This window comes from Bison bison, unplaced genomic scaffold (assembly GCF_000754665.1).
Source record: "Bison bison bison isolate TAMUID 2011002044 unplaced genomic scaffold, Bison_UMD1.0 scf7180017851817, whole genome shotgun sequence".
Taxonomy (NCBI): Eukaryota; Metazoa; Chordata; class Mammalia; order Artiodactyla; family Bovidae; genus Bison; species Bison bison.
Genome location: NW_011482390.1, coordinates 6,501 through 7,036, shown reverse-complemented (window position 1 = coordinate 7,036; position 536 = coordinate 6,501). Strand labels below are relative to the sequence as shown.

General features: G+C 49.1%; 1 protein-coding gene across 1 annotated transcript in view; it reads left to right on the top strand.

Annotated features, from left to right (window-relative positions):
* AKAP4 (A kinase (PRKA) anchor protein 4) overlaps positions 1–536 on the top strand; it is a gene marked incomplete at its 5' end in the record, with an annotated part of 6,331 nt that overhangs the window by 451 nt on the left and 5,344 nt on the right. The window lies entirely within an intron of this gene.

Sequence of the window (536 nt, the reverse complement as noted above, 5' to 3'; positions counted from 1 at the left end):
GCCCTCTCAGGTGTGCTGTGTGTGTCTTCTGGGGAGCTGATCTCTGGCTACAATCCTCCTGGCGGATGTTAACCATCCAGAATCCCAGAAAGTCTTGGTTACTGGAAGCCTGCTTGCAGTTTGGTAGAGGGTGCCATCTTTAGGGCCGAGTTTGCCCCTTTCCAGCTCTGGCTGCTGCCCACCTGTCTCCCTGCCTCCAGCGGGGGATGGGCCAGTCCACAGCCGGCTAGCTCTCCTCTAGTATTCGCTCAGTCCTTTGTTCTCCTTTCGAAGACAATGGGCTGCCTTTCTGGGTGCCTGGTGTCCTCTGCCAGCGTTCAGAGGTGGTTTTGTGGAATTTGCTCAGCGTTCAAATGGTCTTTCAATGAATTTGTCGGGGAGAAAGTGGTCTCTCCGTCCTATATTCCTCCACCACCTTAGGACCGCCTCCTCTACAATGTTTTAAAAAATGACTTACATTTAAAAATTACCATCACTCTAAACACTGTTATCCATAATATGATAGATTTGATATTCTAGTGTGTATTTTCCTAATG